The sequence below is a fragment of the Hippocampus guttulatus genome, chromosome 13, assembly GCF_054856545.1.
Source record: "Hippocampus guttulatus isolate MCC_2025c chromosome 13, RoL_Hgut_1.0, whole genome shotgun sequence".
NCBI lineage: Eukaryota > Metazoa > Chordata > Actinopteri > Syngnathiformes > Syngnathidae > Hippocampus > Hippocampus guttulatus.
Genome location: NC_141273.1, coordinates 1,767,637 through 1,787,002, shown reverse-complemented (window position 1 = coordinate 1,787,002; position 19,366 = coordinate 1,767,637). Strand labels below are relative to the sequence as shown.

The following is a 19,366-nucleotide window of genomic DNA, read 5'->3' as shown; positions in this document are numbered from 1 at the left end:
TTTTTTATGAATATGTTTGAAAAAATCTGTGATGCACTGAAGCCGCGATAAATGAACCGCGAAATGGCGAGGGATCGCTGTATACCAAAAATGTCACTAAGTTGTTAAGTCTGAAGAGACAAGTCCTTGCTTGAGGTTGCATCAAAACAAAAGCACCACATACACTCGTTAACAAAACTCAATGAGCATATTACCGAAAAAAAAGAACACTGTCCCTACTGTGAAACGTGAAGGAGGCTTTGTTATTTTATAGGGCCCCTTCGCTACATCTGGCCCAGGGTGTCATAAATCTCAAAACTATCAAGGTATTTTCCAGCGAAATGTGCTGCCCAGTTTCAGAAAGCTCAGTCTCAGTCGCAGGCCTTGCAAGAGGTTGATGACCCAAAACACACAGCGATTATTGTAATCACATGAACAGCTAACATTGGGCTATTCTGAAATGGTCTTCTATGAGCCCTGATCTAAATCCTTCCTTGTGGAAGTAGCAGAAACATGCCTTTGAGAGAACGCACCCTTCAAACGAGAGAAACCTGGAGTAGTTTGCTCATTAAGAGTGGGCCCAATACCAGCTGAGAAGTGCAGAAGTCTTATTGAAAGTTACAAAAATCATTTAATTGCAGTAATTGCCTTAACAAAACATTAGGTAAGGGTTCCAGTTCTCACAGTGACCATGATGTCAAAAAGGAAACTTAAATTGCGTACATGGCAACATTTCTGGTACCCCTCTAATTAATGAAAGAAAAAAATAATAATCAAAGAACAAAAAAAAACGAATAATAAAAATGTATGAAAAATGATCCATCCATCCATCCATCCATCCATCATCTACCGCTTATCCGGGGCCGGGTGGCGGGGGCAACAGCTTTAGCAGGGAAGCCCAGACTTCCCTCTCCCTAGCTACTTCTTCCAGCTCTCCCCGGGGGATCCCGAGACGTTCCCAGGCCAGCTGGGTGACATAGTCTCTCCAGCGTGTCCTGGGTCTTCCTCGGGGTCTCCTCCCGGTGGGACATGCCCGGAACACCTCACCAGGGAGGCGTTCAGGAGGCATCCGAATCAGATGCCCAAGCCACCTCATCTGGCTCCTCTCGATGTGGAGGAGAAGCGGCTCGACTCTGAGCCCCTCCCGGATGACCGAGCTTCTCACCTTATCTCTAAGGGAGAGCCCGGACACCCTGCGGAGAAAACTCATTTCGGCCGCTTGTAACCGGGAAAAATTATCCATTGAAAATGAGTCAAAGTGTACTCTGCCCAGGTCAACTGTAGACGGTATTTTAGAAAAAAAAAATGGACTCGACGATGGCAGTTGTTGTTGTGCCTCCCCCCTTCAGTCATGTTATATAGATCTGACACAGCAACTGTTACATTTTGGTTTGGACAAGCAAGCGTGTGGGCGGAATGTCCCCCGGCACACAACAGGCTTCTGTCTTCCGCTGCGGATGTTTGGTTGAGCGGACAACTAGTTGAATGTTTGGAAACCGTTCAATGCCTAAATTGAAGGGACATAACATCCATCCATTTTCCGAACCGCTTGATCCTCACTAGGGTCGCGGGGGGTGCTGGAGCCTATCCCAGCCATCTCCGGGCAGTAGGCGGGGGACTCCCTGAACCGGTTGCCAGCCAATCGCAGGGCACACAGAGACGAACAACCATCCACGCCCACACTCACACCTAGGGACAATTTAGAGCGTCCAATCAGCCTGACATGCATGTTTTTGGAATGTGGGAGGAAACCGGAGCACCCGGAGAAAACCCACGCAGGCCCGGAGCTGGAATCGAACCCGGTACCTCTGCACTGTGAAGCCGATGTGCTAACCACTGGACTACCGGGCCGCAGGGACATAACAATACACCACATATCATACCTACTGCAGATAGCAATTTTTTTTCACGAAATAAAAAAAACAGCAATTTTGTACTTTGTGAGATGTGCCGCCAATAACAGAGGGTAGGGTCTCGCTTGCAAAAATTCTGCGAATAGGTGGATTCACAAGTGCCAAAATGTGAATTTGCAGGGAGTCATTGTACTGTTAAAACTCGCAATAACTCAACCGAAGTGTGCAGAACAAACCACGGTATAAAAAATATATCTACCACTGGGGAATGCTGTCTGATGAAGTTCCAGAGTTCTCATTTTCTGTATTATTTATTAAACATAATAAAAGATTCATTCTACATGTTGTTCTCATAGAGGTCAATTCAAATAAAAGAAAGATGATCTGACAGAAAGCCCCTCCCTTTTATTGCTAACCATCCTTCTCATGGGCTGTCATCAATTGCACATGCAGTAAAAATGTCATGAACAATGTTAAATAAAGAAAATTTGAAAAAAAAATCAGTTCCGGTATTAAAACTTTCAGGTTTTCAGACATAATTTTAGTGTCAGGGTTTGAAATGAATATTGTTTTAGGATCCCAGAAACATAGACACCAAACTAAATTCTGAGACAAGAACAAAAAGCGCACCGACAAAGTATAGGGTCAGGCAAAATGATCCAACACATTTGTAGGTTAATTAAAAGGCAAATAAAGTAAAGAAACAAAAAAGTGTTTTTATTTTTGAAAAGCACATATAATGCCATTCCGTTTCATTTTGTTTTAAAAATTAAGTGGAGTTCTGGTGGTGCGATGTCGACCGGTTGATTTTCGTTTCAATGCAGATCCAGTAGCTCTGAAGGTGGTAACCCATTACAAAATCCTGTTTCGAGCAGGTACGGGATCATGTCTACCAAGATTGAAGTGCAAATGGAACGCTCGTTGTGTTGCAGTTACAGATTCGTTTGTTTTGATCAACGTTTCCACAACGAAAGTGCCATGCTCACCAGTCCAATTCATGGCAGCAAATGAAAAAGAACCGAAAAAATACATAAAAATTATATATATACAAATTATATGTACCGTATTTTTCATTTCATGTAGAATATGAAAAAAATAAAAACACTTTTTGTTTCGTTACTTCATTTGCCTTTTATTTAACCTACGAATGTGTCAGATCATTTTGCCTGACCCTGTATGAACAAAAAACGCTGGCAAAAACGAACCAGGAAAAACAACACATTAACGAAAAGTGCTTGCAAAAAGCAAGGACATAGTCTAACTGAAGAAAAAAAAAAATACAACGAAATGTCCAGAATCCAATTACGGGAAATAAACAAAAAAAAAAAAAACAAGACAAATGATTTAAACAGATATTACAAAAAAAAAAAGGTACTGAAGGAACAAGCTCGACTTTGACGTGAACAAGAATTCTAGAAAATGATCACTTGAGCAATAGCAGCAACAAGGTCAACCATAATCCGACAAACTGCAGGCAGTTTGCCAGTCCTTAAATACAACGGCTCGGTGATGAGAAACATTGAATGATCGGCTCTAGTCTGCCACCTGCTGGAAACACAAGAAAAGGATCATGACATTTAAGTGTCGTTGCACCTACTTAAGAGGCGTGTATTTTGGAAAAGGGAATTTGAATTGCTTGTCCACAAATCATTTCTGAAAATGAGTCTGGAAGCGAGCCATTCAGAATTGCGCCAGATTGTGATTGATTGATTTAGATGAGACGCTACATTGATTTTTTTTGGGCAGCTAGACGAGGGAAGATCTGGGGTCAGGCTGTCTTACTACACAAATTCCACAAAGGTTGAATGGAGGTTAGTGGAGCCATCTTGTTTGTTGAAAATGTTTTTCCGCCCGGCTAATAGAAACCTGTGTCAAAGGTAAATTTTCCACAATATGCCACCATTTTTCAATTGATGTAACTTTATTATGATTATTTTAAATGCAGGCAAGGCAACCGGAGAACAAATTCCCATTTGCAATGCCAACCCGGTCATCAGACAGCAGATTAAGACAAATCCAAAGAAAACCAAATTCAATTAAATGAATTGCGGGATCTGATTGTGTCATGTCATACGGTGATGATTATGTTCATACGGCGACATCCCAGTGTGATTTGATTACGTGCTGTATTGAGATGTCGCAACGTGCATCCTAAGCATCCTCGGTTTGACTGCTCAGAGGCTTGCTTGTCCTTTCCTTGCTGATCCGGCACGGCTATTCGCGTCTGCAGCTGGTTGAGCGGGCGCACCTTATCATACATACTTAGCCTGTAATGCTATCCGAGCACGTGTTACCTGATTTCGGAATTCACTTGTCATTTCTTCTGATTCGCCAATGTCGGTCTCGATACAGATTGAGTAAGATGTTGTTTTTGTTTGTTCAGCTGTCGCTCCACTGAGCACATCATGGACGGGAGCTAGCAACGTAACGTTCGGTTGTTATTTTAGGTTAATTTTCAGTTTGGCAGGGAAGACGTGGCTAGTCTGCGGGGCCCGTTTGCTGGAGTGTGATTAGCATTGCAGACGCGGGCTTCTGTAGGCGTCAATTGCAACAAACTCAAGGCGCCCCCCCTCCCGCCCCTCATCTCCAATGCTTGATTAAAATTCATCAGTGATGCGTGGGAATTGCACAGCTCAACAATGGTTCTACGTTTCAAGTAGGGCTGAATGATGATGGAAAATAATCAAATTGGGATTATTTTTTTTTCTCTCCAAATTGCAATTGCGATTTCATTTGCGATGATTTTTTTCCAGGGTCTTTTTTCGAATATGTTGTTTCAACAATTCTCCATCGATTCATTATTTGGCACCAGTTTGCGGACTGCCAGTCGACTTAGAGTGTGGTCGTAACGCATATTGAGTTTTTTGAGCAGCATATAAATGTGGTGGGCGGCCCAGATCATCAGCAAGCTCTGCGGAAGCCTGACATTGAACCTGTTCATTTGAATCAGGTGTGTTGCAACATGGAGACTTGGAAAACATGCAGGACAGCGGCCCTCCAGGACCTGAGTTTGACACCCCTGCTCTAAATTGTCCCTAAGTGTGAGTGTGAGTGCGAATGGTTGTTCTTCTATGTGTACAAATGGCTGGCAACCAGTTCAGGGTCTACCCCGCCTACTGCCCGAAGACAGCTAGTATGTGCTCCAGCACCCCTCACAACCCTTGTGAGGAGAAAGTGGATCGGAAAATGGATTGATGGATGGATCGATATAAATGCGGTGCATAAAAGAAACACAAAATAGAATGCAAAGTCTTTATTGTCATGTACTATGGTGCAGATGCAACAAACTTGAGCTTATGAATACGTAAAAGCATAATATTAATGACAGGCACATTATTATTAACTGCCAGATGAGAATAAATGTTGCTACAAAATTTTGCGACGAAGCGGCCGACGTAGCCTCTCCATAGGCGGGTGCCTTGCATGGGCAATGGGGGAGAGAGGGAAAGACAGAGAACAGCTTCATGACTCGCTGGGGAGACGAGCAAAAAAGAGAAAGACTGCCTTAAAAAGACAAAAAAAAACTGCCTTTGATGATTCAATGTTGCGATAGTTAAAATGTGTCGCCGCGTGTAGAAACACTGGTCAATGTTTTCATGTGAAAAGTTCAACATAGGCGGTGGTCCAGTGGTTAGCACATCAACCTCACAGTGCAGAGGGCGTGGGTTTGATCCTGGCTCTGGCGTTTTTGTGTGGGAGTTTGCGTGTTCTCCCCGGGCCTGCGTGGGTTTTCTCCGGGTGCTCCGGTTTCCTCCCACATTCCAAAATCATGCATGGCAGGCTGATTGAACACTCAAAATTGTCCCTAGGTGTGAGTGTGAGCGCGGATGGTTGTTCGTCTCTGTGTGCCCTACGATTGGCTGGCAACCGGTTCAGGGTGTCCCCCGCCGAAGATGCCTGGGATAGGCTCCAGACCCCCCGCAACCCTTGTGAGGATAAAGCGGTTCAGAAAATGGATTGATGGATGGTTGGAAGTTCAATATAATGGTAGCCACACCACAGAGTTGGCTGGTGGCGGGATTCCTTTGTCTTGAAAATGTCACTTCGGAGGACATTTCCAGCACCAGATCCGAGCTACAGAATATACATCGCAAAAACTGATATTACGACACTTTTACAGAATGGTATTATTATTCCTCAAGTATGGCTTCCTCATCGCGTGGAAGCTCCGTATTTTCCATTGGAAATGGGATGAGCTGCCACACACAGAGCCATGCAGATGTGGCAGCCATACCGAATGTAGCAAGTTCCCACTGAATGTTGGAGCCACTCACATTGTCCGGACAGGAAATTATGTAAGCGTTAACGGCAACTCCATTTAAACATTATTGACTGCGGGTGGTGGAATTCTGCGCACATTATGTGTGTATTGCAAGAGAACTGACTGTGCATGTCACACTTGTAACAAAAATATCAGCGGTATTCTGTGCGTCCAAACTGGAAGTACATCAGATGCCAGAGATAAACAAACGCATTTTACTTATCAATAGCTGAATAGCTGGATACTATTCATCCTGCTCACCTAAAAACAGATCTAAATCTACTTTTAGGTATTTTTATTATTTGTCCCTTCCAATATCACTTAGCTCGGCCGGAATTTTCCCTGCATTGCAATGTGACGCTTTCAATGCATTTATTTTTCTTATTCTGGGCCCTGAATTTGAAGGAAATGTCTGTTCAAAATTCCTTCATCTCAGTGTCCTTTCAAATGGGAAATCATCACAGCTGTTGTCTCGCGGCATACAAAGCACATGCAATCCAGGCTCCTACTCCTGAGGAAGTATCAACAAAAACTCTCAAAGATTAAATTGCTCTTGCAGCAATGAACTTTGAGTGACCCAGTAGCAGGCAGTCTGTGTATGGTTGGCATGGTGACAAGTTCCACTATACATTATACAGTATAACCAAAGCACATACAGTATAACGCAGGGGTGGGCAAACTTTTTGGCTCGGGGGCCGCATTGACTTTTAAAATTTGACAGAAGGGCCAGGTCAGCACGAGCTATGGTACATTAAAAAAAAATAAACTGCATTTGTTGACAGTCCATATCAAACATCAACAGAACAAAAGCATGAAAGTACTGTATTAATATACTTTTTTAAAATGACGACAGTGTTGTTGATGACCTATTTTAGCCTGTGCATTTCTGCAGATGGGTTGTGATCAGACCAGTAGAAGTAGAGCGATACAGAGGTCCTAGGTGGTTGAAAAGATCCCGCCCCCCCCCCCTCCCTGTGTTCTGCAACTTCAAGTCAATGCACCACCTGGTGGTGAAATGCCTGTCATTACAAGTCCAATTGAAATGAATGCAATCATTTACATCGAACCTTAATCGTGGACCGACCTTCGGCGGGCCGGATTAAAAGGACCGACGGGCCGGATTCGGCCCGCGGGCCGTACTTTGCCCATCCTGGCATAACGCATGGTTTTCGCGGCGGCCACCTTGTTTGCTCCTCGCATCTGCAACACATCCGGCCCTGTATTGTTGCGCTGCGGCAGCACATACTGTCATGTTCCTGTTCTTTGCCTTGCCGGCAGGTGGCAGACTGTGTGGACTTGCTGGTTGCACACCTGCTGCCAATCTTGCAATTTGTGAACTCTGTATTTAAGACAACAAACTGTCTGCTGGTTGTCGGAGTATTGTTTTTACCTTGCTGCTTTCCTTGCTCATAGACCTCGGCTATAGACCTCGTCGTATTTGCTGTTGATCTCTCGGTACCATTGATTTTGGAAGTATTGTTTTTGTTTTCGTGAATTGGCTTTTGCTGCGTGTGTTTGATACATTGTTTTTCGTTTGTAGTGTCGGGTTTGTTTTCCTTCCTTGCCTTTAGTGCAAACGCTTTTAGTTATTGTTTAGTTTTTTTGTGCTCCCTGGCCCTTGTTTTGACCAGCGCTTTATGTTCCTACTTTGTTGTTGCCATTTTTGTACAGTAAATATTTTTGTTCCGGAGTCCTTGTCAGGAGTCTACAAGTTTTGGGATCCAAAACATTATTCGGTTCGACCGAAACGTGACACATACATGGTGAATGTGTTGGTGTAAAGCCACAAATACATCTAGCAGCATCTGGCACGCTGGCCGCCTATTCAAGTTCAGTTTTGAGTGATTTTGATTTTAATATTCTGAACAGTCCTACGAATGATGGTTGCGGTGAGTGATTATAATTCAAGTCACTTCACCCCTGCTGTACTTTCCTATTTTGTTGCGGGGGTTTTGTGGAGGAGTTTAGGGCGCCTCAAATGCAGAGAACCAGGCGGGTGAGTCAGGAGTTCTCTCCATAAGGTATTTAAGCAGGGATGAGATGTTTCTGCTTTTTGGCGGAATTCCGCTTTTCTTCCAGTCAAAATGGACCTTTTTTACATTGTCCTAAATCCGTTGAGAAAATTTTACTATTTTACGGGGGGTAGGGTCTGGTGTTATTTCTGGGCTGCCGGATTTACTTGTCTTCGGCAGACTCGAGACCCGCTGATTTTCAGATTTTTTTTTTTTCCATCACTAGCCACTCTCGTCCCTGTTACGCCTTTCAGGGACAGCGGTCACTACAGTAGACAGCTTATCATGTTATGAGGTTACACGGTGCATGAAAGGGTTCATTTAAAAAAACGTAATCAAGAAAAACAAACACTTTGAAATACAGTAATCATAAACTTAAATCAACAAAAGTCCCCCCCCCCAAACAACAACATTCAAAGTCACAAACAAATACAATTAAACACCATGACATGACAACCGAAACAATGAACCGACAAGGACTGAAAAAAAAAATCCAGGGAACTAAGTGCAATACAAGCAAATTGATGAGACCACAGGGACCTGCACAAGACAAGAGCGGTTGGAGGGAACTGATTGGTTTACACAAGGGACTGGGCTGAAGAGAACGAGTGGAAACAAAACCGAATGAGTGAGACAATGTAAAAGGTACACAAGAAAACAAGACGTGACATAAAACAACACTCAATGTCATCTAAACCCTTATTTTTGAATTGATTATTTAGTGTCGATTGAACCATATTAAGTCACCTGGACAAATCCTGTACCTCATTTACACCTTTGTTAATACCACAACAGCGATATTCTGGGGATAGAAAATTGTGCAGATACACACACGCAATTCACTAAACGCAGTCTGGGGTTTGATGAGAAGCCTCATATTTTGCATCTTTTTCCATCACGGGTATACTTCTAAGGCCTTTACATTTGCACAAGACGATCGACTGCGCCTGTCAATGTTTTAACGAGAATGAATGAGAAAAACAAAACAGTTGTATTCATCATTAACTGTACACTATTTATCCTTCTCGTGTAAAAATAAATCTACATCTGTTTGAAATATTTTCATGATTATGTTTATTTATTTCATCGTGACAGCGGACATTCATGAACACAAGAATAAACAGCGTAAATGCGCGGGATTTAGCATAAGTGCTAGTTTTCAGCCGTCAACATAAAATAACAAAATGACATAACACAACACATAACATGAGACACGGACAGTCATGCAATCCGAGCCACTTTTCCTGCATACGCTTTGTTGTTTGAAGCAGTTGTAGGTGAAAGAGGAGAGAATCCAAGTGTCCATTCACCAGTGGATCAGAGACATCATGTTCAAAATCTGCATACGTTGGTAACAAGCTAAGTTTCAAAGTCAACAAGAAGCTGGAGCGTCCATTGGTGAAAAAAAGAGATTGGTTCACTTCTCATGTCCCATGTAAATACGTTTCAATTCCAAGCGGCGACTCTCAGTTCCAAATACACATCCGTGCTCTGCGCCGACGCTCCTGCCTTCTCATCCTCAGCTCTGCAAGTCATCCATCCAACCGCGTGGCGCAGATTGTCCAACAGCGAAGACATCTCCGCTAAACAAATCGGTGCTGTGAAAAATGATACCCATGACAGGCGCAAAAGACACAAGCACCCCGAGGCTGTCCAGCGGCGCCAACTTCCCTCCCAATGAAAATCAGTGCATGTATGCCGCCGAGAAGGTGCAACCCCCAAGCGCAGATTCTTCTCTTTTGACGAATGTCGCTGCCAAAACCACTGAAAACAGTCCACATCAGATCCACACGAAGTAACAACAAACACCATGTGACGAAGCAAAAGACAACAACAACAAAAAGCGCACCTGTGACTGATGCTTACTCGGGCGCCTTTTTAATATCCACATGTCGTATCATACTTACATTTTTTTTTCTTCTTTCAGCTGAGCGGTCGGGCGCCACCCTAGTGCCCTCTGTTGTTGCCAGTATTTAAAATGCTCTCAAAAAATATAGAAAATCATTTCATTTCAAATACATGTAGGTAATTTACCCCTTTGGTTTATTGGTTGTGATCCGACGACACAGTTCACAGTTGCTGATCCCCCCCCCCCAGCAAAATTACAAGGTGGGCACATTACTTCAACGTTATCACAGAGAAAGCTGACTCAGCAAGGGGATCATTGAGTCCAGTGCAATTAAAGGATTAGTAAGGGTCACACCAATTTCCTTTCTTCTCACCCTAATTAAACAAGCCTGGACAAAATACACAAGAGAATAATGTGCAAATCTGCGACAGGCCAGCAAGTGGTTTGTTTCACTCTGAGAGGGGCCAAAAAAAGTACACTGTTTAGCTAGAGCGAAAATCAACCAAATTTAGAAATAAACTTTGTTCACATAAGACATGGAAACTATCATAATATTGTCAGTGTTGTCATATTGCTGTTTGAGAATAAAAAAAGGTGGTGGGGTATGTAATCGTCTTCCTCACAGTCCTCAGGCTTATGTTTTGAATCTCAGTGTCTGCTTCTTTTGCTGCCACTTGAATTGTTTGCTCCTCATTAAAAAAAAAAAGGCACCAAACGTGTCAAAACAATGCCTTGGAAAAAAAATGCATGAACATAAATAAAATGATGGGCACATTTCATGCTGCTATGCGAAAGTTAAGATTCAGAAAAAAAAAACTTGTAAAAAGTAATCGGTGTGGAACATTGGTAGGGCCGTCACGAACTAAAAAAAAACAAACACTTGGAATCTTTTTTTTTTTTATGATTGTTCCATTGATCAATCAGATAATCGGAGAATATTATATGGGATAATGGTTCTTAGACACTCTAAATCAGTGGTTCTTAACCTTGTTCGAGGTACCGAACCCAACCAGTGCATATGCACATTCACCGAACCCTTCATGAGTGAAACATAAAAAGATTGTGTTTTTACAAATTCAAGACATAAAAAAAAACATATTTATTAAAAACAGAAAAAAGTAAACACAATTAGGATAAGTATAAAGTACAAGTATTTTAATTGTGCCCAAAATAAACCAGCCAGTGATGGCCCAGCGGGCTTGTCATAACTCATTTAATCAGAATCACAATCATCTTTATTGGCCAAGTATGTAGAACACACAAGGAATTTGTCTCCGGGAGTACAGGCTCCACTGGTATCATCATAAACAAGGACATGACAAATAAGTATGGAAAGACATTCCGTAATGTAAGGGTACCGTTGTTCGGTGGTACCACACAATGACAGCTGTGAGACAATGTGCAAAGTATCAAGCAAAGCTAAAGTGATCAGTGATAGAATATAATACTAGAGTGCAACAGTTGTGCAGTTGGTGCAGAAAATCGTTGCACCATTTTAAAGTGAACAGTAGCAGTATTTGTAGTACAACAAGTGTGCAATTTTGCAGATGTCCTTGAGCGCTTTAAAGTGGCTGGTGCTGTGGAATGTAGATCAGTGACAGTGGTTCAAATGAGTACAGAGCTGGAGCTACAATGATTATCGCGGTAATGCTGTTCCACAGGGTTGTGCGAAATTGCAAAGAGCCACTCTACAGGTAGATTTGGATGACTGTTTAGGGAGTTAATGGCTAGAGCACGGGTGGCCAACCATTCAGACGAAGAGACAATTTTTTTACTGTGTTACAGCAAGGAGCCACATCATACACATGGGCACACATAAACTTTCTTTCTGACTTTTCGGTTGAGTGAACGCTGGCACGTTTTGGCTGCCGCTGCTCAACCCGTATTGTTTTGTGTTTTTTGTTATTGTAAAGTGTCCTTGGGTGTCTTGAAAGGCGCTTATAAATAAAATGTATTATTATTATTATTATTATTATTAGCGTAGTTGCTTGTTATTGCAATACTGGTGTAGCCTCTATGACAGGAGACAAATTCCTTGTGTGTTCTATCTACATACTTGGCCAATAAAGATGATTCTGATTCTGAAAATGGTTGTCCATCAATTTGATAATTATTAGTTGTCAATTCATTTTGACACCCGTTGAAATAAACAGCTTGGTATCAACCGGAACAAACCTAAATAGGATAATGAAAAGATAAACAGGGTGTTCTTCTCTGTATGTCACTACATTAGGCCGAGACTATCTTCAACATCAACAACATCAGCAACAGCTAACATGAACAAAACTGAAACACACAGACACACAAATCTCCCCTCGCTCCCCATTTCCTCCTCCCAGCCCTCGCGGTCGACTTGGGACCAGTCTGCTGGCTCCCTGTCCATCGCGATCGACGTATTGGGCACATTACACTGTGTTACAGTGTAATGACCTCTACCTGTTTGTGCAGTGTGTTTATTTATTGTGCTTTTATTTACAATAACAGTCATTTAATAAATGTGAGATGAATTCTGGCATGGCGGCCCGGTAGTCCAGTGGTTAGCACGTCGGCTTCACAGTGCAGAGGTATCGGGTTCGATTCCAGCTCCGGCCTCCCTGTGTGGAGTTTGCATGTTCTCCCCGGGCCTGCGTGGGTTTTCTCCGGGTGCTCCGGTTTCCTCCCACATTCCAAAAACACGCGTGGCAGGCTGATTGAACACTCAAAATTGTCCCTAGGTGTGAGTGTGAGCACGGATGGTTGTTCGTCTCTGTGTGCCCTGCGATTGACTGGCAACCGATTCAGGGTGTCCCCCGCCTACTGCCCGGAGACAGCTGGGATAGGCTCCAGCACCCCCCGCGACCCTAGTGAGGATCAAGCGGTTCGGAAGATGAATGAATGAATGAATGAATTCTGGCATGTTTTGTATCGCCTTTGGAGACATGTTAGACACCACATGCAAATTTACTTGACTGGCCTTAGATCAGCCACTTGTTTTCATCATCCTACATAATTGTCTTATTGCCAGCAAGATACAAATGTCAGTAAGAATAGATGTCGTGCATATTAGACTTCCTGAGCCAGCTCCAGAATAAAATAAATTACAGGAACAGTTTGAGTAACACAAATCATCCTGATTTGTTGCATGGTAATAAAACCAGCTTCTGATTACTTGTTACGTTTGGGTTGGGAGGAAAGGGAGTGCTGATTGTCACACATTTGGGAGGGCTGGATTGTTGAGCACAAATGGGGCCATACAGTAAGTGCAACAGATAAACAAGTCGTTTGTTCTGGTCGGGAGGGAACAAAGCACCACCTCCCTCCCTCCTTCCCCCAGAGAAAACACCTGCTACACGAACGTCACCGCTGGGTTGATTCCATCGGCATTCTGAGTTGCATTCTTAATGCGCTTGCCGCCGTCTACATTCTACGGCACTTGAAAGAACACGAATCCCATTTAAAGCAGCAGTCTGGCCTTTGTATTTCCTGTTGGAGAGCCAGTGGCCTCTCAGCTGTCCTATTGTGTGGACACGCACTTTATGTGTGAGAGCACACTTCTTGCCGAGGGGCAACACATCTGCTTGATGGCCACAGCCTTGCTGCTTGTTAACGATGAACGTGTTAGGTTGTCGTCGTCAGGTCTGGGGGGAGGTGGCAGGTGGTGGCCACTCATTCCTCCATATTAATGCACTCATTCATTCACTTTGAGATTTGGAGCCTAACAGGCTGATGTTGAACACCCATATTCATACACAGTATAGAATCAGAATCAGAATCAGAATCAGAATCATCTTTATTGGCCAAGTATGTAGAACACACAAGGAATTTGTCTCCGGTATAACACGCTGCATTAGTATCATCGTAAACAACAAATCATTGAACCATTTTAGAGTAACCAGTAGCAGTATTTGTAGTACAAGAAGAGTGACTACGTCAGTGACTGTTTAAGGAGTTAATGGCTAGAGGGAAGAAGCTGTTTAAGTGTCTACTGGGTTTGGTGCGCATGGATCTGTAGCGTCTGCCTGAGGGGAGTAGCTGGAAAAGGTGGTGGGCAGGGTGCGGGGGATCCAGGAGGATTTTCCGTGCCCTTGTCTTGATTCTTGCAGTGTGCAAGTCCTCAAGAGTGGGTAGGGCGGTGCCATATAGGCATTTGGAACTTATCCTGAAATGCATTTTGGTGTACGATCGTTGTAAAAATAAGCATGTGTTCACGTTTCTCAGTTTGGTTAAAACAGTGGTTCTCAATTATTTTCTGTCATGCCCCCCCCCCCAAGGAAGAGGAAAACATCTCGCCCCCCCCCCCCACGGCTATAAATAGTATCATTTGTCTATAAAATTGCTATACGTACACCTTTGCATAACACTGTATCCTTATTAACGTATAAGAGAATAAAAAAAGAAAGAAATACGGACCAACTTACAAGAAACAATAGCTTTAGTAACTGGAACAGAAAAGATTTAAAGTGCACCTGAAATTCAAAAATAACATTAAATCCTTCATTTAACAATAGATATTTTTGACTGACCATGTCAAACCATACGATACTGAAAAATAAAATGACATAAACTCAATAACTAATAATGCATTCAAACTAATCACCAACATTATGTCAGGAGCACAATATTTAAAAAAAAAAACTTTAACCAGCAAAGCAAAACTATATAAAAGAATTTGTACTTTTTTTTAAAATCAAAGATGATGTCTGGATTAATGGCTACAATGAGCACATTTTGCAATGCACAGCTTTTCGAAGCGAGGTTTGAAGCAGGACACAGCAACTCTCGGCTCCTCCTCAATGTGGAGCCGGGGCCTGTATTTTAGTTTACCGAAGTAGCAGTCACAAAGCGGCATGATTGTTGGCAATATTCGGCACGTTTTCGCTGAAAAAAAAAACTCAAGCAGCTTATCAGCGTGATTGGGGTGTAATGTCTTTAAGTGACGCCTTAATTTATTTGGCTTCATGCTGTCCGCTACCAAAGGTTTTAGACACAGTAAGCACATCGATCTTTCCTCGTCTGCCACTGCAGTCTGAAGCCGAGCGCGACATACGCCTCGTCATATTTCCTCCCTGAGAATGCTCCCTGCGCAAACTCTGCCAATGAGATCGCCACTGCCCCCTAATGTAGTGGAGGTGCAACTACAAGTTATTTTAGGACAGTAAAAAAAGAAAAAAGCATGTTCCCCGAGGTCAAATGCCGCATCCGTCAGGGGCGCGCCCCACTATTTGGGAAACACTGGGTTAACATAATGTTTGGGTGTGAATGAATATACTGTGACGGGCCAGTGGTCCTTTGGTTAGCGCGTCGACCTCACAGTGCAGAGGTGCAGGGTTCAATTCTAGCTCCGGCCTTCCTGTGTGGAGTTTGCATGTTCTCCCAGGGCCTGCTTGGGTTTTCTTCGGGTACTCCGGTTTCCTCCCACATTCTAATAACATGCATGTCAGGTTAGTGGAACACTCTAAATCACAGGTGTCAAACCCAAGGCCCGGGTCTCAGATGTGGCTCGCCACATCATTTTATGTGGCCCGCGAAAGCAAATCAAAGATGGCAACTTCCACGATGCTTGCTAAAATCTGGACCAAAAGTTTAAATTTTCATATGTAATAAATCAGTGGCATGTTGAAAAGCATTTTCTTGTTACTAAACTCCTCATTACAGTTACTTACGCAACAATTGAATAAAACGTTATTCTTGATTTATTTATCTAGTTTCAGTCATAACGGCCATCCTCGGGAAACGGTAATTATAATGTGGCCCGCGACAAAAATGAGTTTGACCCCCCTGCTCTAAATTCTCCCAAGGTGTGAGCGTGGATGGTTGTTCGTCTGTGTGTGCCCTGCAATTGGCTGGCAATCGGTTCAGGGTGTCCTCCGCCTACTGCCCAAAGACAGCTGGGATAGGCTGCAGCACCCCCGTGACCCTTGTGAGGATAGCCGGCAAGCCGGATTACACCCTGGGCTGGTCGCGAGTCAATCACTGGGAACTTAAAGGGCCTTATTTTCGTAGACGGGCGCACGTGAATTTGACAACCGAAAAGATTAGACTTTCCACCAGCTGAAAGCAGGTCTGAGTTGTGGAGCAGGTGGTTAAATTATTTTGGATTTGATCGATTCTCTGCTCCATAGATGTGTGGTGGATGTCGGCATATTTCATTCAGAAATATGACAAGACTGTGCACTGCAATACAATGACAAGCCTCTGAATCATTGTAGTAATCATTGAATACATTGTGATTATTACCATCATCTTTAATATGTTTTCAAAAACACCCATACAATGACACAACTGGTGTATGTGTGTGTGTGGGGGGGGGGGTGTTGTTGTCACACACAGATGAAGATTGGGGGTGAAGGCAGCCAACTTGACATCAACCGCAAGTGGAGATAGTCTTGAAGTTCCTGAATATATTTTGTGCATGCCGATCTCCCGCACGGAGCCCAGCGTGTCCGTTATGCTTTCGCCATGCAGAGCGCTCGCCTCTCCTGGGCTGAATATAAAGGGCTGAATGAAAGGATCGATTGCATTGGCCGGGATTCAAGTCGGCTGCGTTCACTCTCACAAAGCACCAACGGCCATTTCTAACTGCAAAGGAAAATGACCAAAGAAATTCGACTCCACCAATGCACATAGTTGGATTGCACTTTGCGCTAGACTTGCACTGGGCACAAAAATAGGCGCCCGTACCAATGGACAACCATTCAAACACACATTCACAAAATTACCGAGTGGAAATTGAACCGACACTGCCTGCACAGAGGTAAGGCAATTCAAGCACGACACCGACAGTGACTCTTTTGCTACTTATCTAATAGTTCCAATCTAAACTGTACCTCCATTTTAACAGCAATGAATTAAATTACACATTGACATTTATAGTCAAGCAATTTTCACTAGCAAATTGCACATAAAAAGGAAAGAAAGAAAAAAAAAAGCATTGAATTATTTTCCTTGCCATCCATGTAAGTAAACAAATGATCCTGTCTTCAGCAAAAGACATTCATGGAAATCAGAAGACTTGTTTTTCTTTCATTGATGAACATTTTTACATTTTGAGGCATGTTTGGCATCAAACAATAACACAGTCATTACGCCATCCATCCATCCTACCATTTTCTTATTCGAGGGTGCGTGCTGGAGTCGATCCCAGCCATCTTCGGACAGTAGGCGGGGGACACCCTGAACCGATTGCCAGCCAATCGCATGGCACACAGAGACGAACAACCATCCACGCTCACACTCACGCCTAGGGACAATTTCGTGTGTTCAATCAGCCTGCTATGCATGTTTTTGAAATGTGGGAGGAAACCGGAGTACCCGGAGAAAACCCACGCAGGCCCGGCGAGAACATGCAAACTCCACACAGGAAGGCCGGAGCAGGGATCGAACCCGTGACCTCTGCCAAAAATATATTAATAAAACACACGCAGACAAAAAATATTTTCTTCTCCCCCCCCCCGACGTCCCTCACGATCGACCTGGGATCAGTCCGCGAACTTTCGATCGATTGCGATCGACGTCATAGGGCACCCCTGCATTACACCGTCAGTGACTCCAAAACTGTCTAAATCTTTATGTTGAAATCGAATCACTACTCTTTCCTTTTTTTTTTCTCAATACCGAAGAGGCACTGACTGGAGCTGTGCAGTCCCACTTGTGCCTTTTGCTAAATCATTGCTCCTTGGTGTTTATATTGGTGTTGCGGCTACTCGGCGTAGCACTAGCTGTTGCTTTGGAGCTGCACGATTGCCTACCAAGGTAACATAGACACAAGATATTTTCCTTTAAAAGCCACTGTTGTGAACAAAGAGGTTTTTGAACTTTGAACGGAGAAGCAAATGTGTTTTTGTTTTTTTATTTCCATTGTTTGTGTGTGCACGCACAAAAAGCCTAAATGTCTCGTTGTGTCTAACTGATGGAATGCTCACTGCCGCATCTATTAGGTCAGCATAGGACTCAAGGCAAGAATCAACAACGAACCGTCCAAGACATCTGGCCTTCCGTTAAGTGATCAAAGGTTCAAAAAGCGGAACTTTATAAGATTACATAAGCGACCACACGGTCCATCCTTTTGTGTTTTTCTAACTTGCCTTGAAATGTGTGACTTGTCAAGTTTTCTAATGTGAAACCTTTCATGTGGCAACATCCGAACAGAAAACGCTGTCAAAATGGCTTTTCATAAATAATTTGTACTCATTATGCGAGTGTGCAGACTGGAGAATAAATTCACTTTGTAAGACAATCAAAGGATCGGACGATAAACATTTTCACTCAGATTGTATTCAATTGCAGTTTTGAAAATCATGTGAAGCATTTTTGTTGTGAGACATTTCTGGACTTTCTACATTGAGATGAATGATGATGAGTTCAATCAATTCACAATGAAATGACAAACTGGCATTTGTCTTTCGTTTCCCGATCCGCTTTATCCTCACATGGTTTGTGGGGGGTGCTGGAGCCTGTCCCAGCTGTCTTCAGGCAGTAGGTGGGGGACACCCTGAACCGGTTGCCAGCCAATCGCAGGGCACAGAGAGACGAACAACCATTCGCGCTCACAATCACGATTTGGAGTGTTCCATTACCCTTCCGTGCATATTTTTGCTATGTGGGAGGAAACCGGAGTACCCAGAAAAAAAACCACGTAGGCATGGGGAGACCATGCAAACTCCACACGGGAAGGCCGGAGTGGGGATCCAACCTGGTATCTCTGCCACTTTGAGGTTGATGCGCTAACCACTCTTTCGTTTTGCTCCATTTAAAATTATACATTCATCCACCAGTGGAAAACGTTTAGAATAAATGACTATTATCAATCATAATTAGTAATGCCCGCCCTCCCCCTCCTTCTCAATAAAGGACAACAGTAAACCTGTATTATGTGTTTACCCCATCAAACAGAGACTATTTCTGTTTAGGATGGTGTGTGCGGCAGTTTTGGTTACTAGGGCAACATTCACAAGTCTTCTTTTCCTCAAGCAACAACAGAAAGACATTGTAAATTATTGTCAAGACTTCATTGCTTTTATTGTGGAGGCAATTACATGAGGTCTTTGAGCTTGATGGCTTACAACCACTTTTGCCGTAGATCAAGTTGTTAGGGTAACCATAAGAACAAAGTATGCTTGCTGAAATTAGCCTTTTTTGGAGAGGAAGTCCTGTCTCATGCAAGTAAGACAGCTCTCATCCCACACTACATACTGCTGGGCCAATCGTGAGTATGGATTTCGTTACCGTGGCGACTAGGAGGAGGGCAAGGGGTGGCTGCTCTTACAGCCCTGAATTGAAAAAAGTGAGTGCGACCTGCAAAACACACACACACACGAGCCCCCACAAAGAGAGCTTGGATTCTATTTTCCTCCAAGGAAGCGGCACCAAGACACCGAATCCCACTTGGCGTGTGTGCAGCAGCACATATGTCGCCATGCACAAATATGCCCCC

General features: G+C 43.4%; 2 protein-coding genes across 2 annotated transcripts in view; both read left to right on the top strand.

The window, feature by feature from the left end:
* The window catches only part of c9orf72 (C9orf72-SMCR8 complex subunit), a 78,932-nt gene that overhangs the window by 7,850 nt on the left and 51,716 nt on the right, over positions 1–19,366 (top strand). The gene's annotated exons all lie outside the window — the stretch shown is intronic.
* The window catches only part of lingo2b (leucine rich repeat and Ig domain containing 2b), a 53,728-nt gene that overhangs the window by 7,828 nt on the left and 26,534 nt on the right, over positions 1–19,366 (top strand). The window lies entirely within an intron of this gene.